Genomic DNA, 353 nt, shown 5'->3' on the forward strand with positions numbered 1-353 from the left:
AGAGAGAGAGATAGAGAGAGACAGAGAGAGATAAAAATAGACAGAGAGTCCGAGAGAGAGAGAGAGATATAGAGAAAGAGAGAGATAGAAGGAGAGATAGCGATGGAGAGGAAGAGCAAAAGAGAAAGCGAGCGCGATATATATATATATATATATATATATATATATATATATATATATATATATATATATATATATATATATATATATAGATAGATAGATAGATAGATAGAGAGAGAGATAAAGAGAGAGAAAGAAAAGAAATGGAGAAAGGAGAGACAGAAGCTAGAAGATAGTAATTATGAAGATAGATAGATAGAGAGTGATGCTCTTCTTCATATTTCCCATCAACA

The sequence above is a fragment of the Penaeus japonicus genome, unplaced genomic scaffold (genome assembly GCF_977035675.1).
Source record: "Penaeus japonicus unplaced genomic scaffold, GWHDUDI00000001_assembly GWHDUDI00000024, whole genome shotgun sequence".
NCBI classification, from domain to species: domain Eukaryota; kingdom Metazoa; phylum Arthropoda; class Malacostraca; order Decapoda; family Penaeidae; genus Penaeus; species Penaeus japonicus.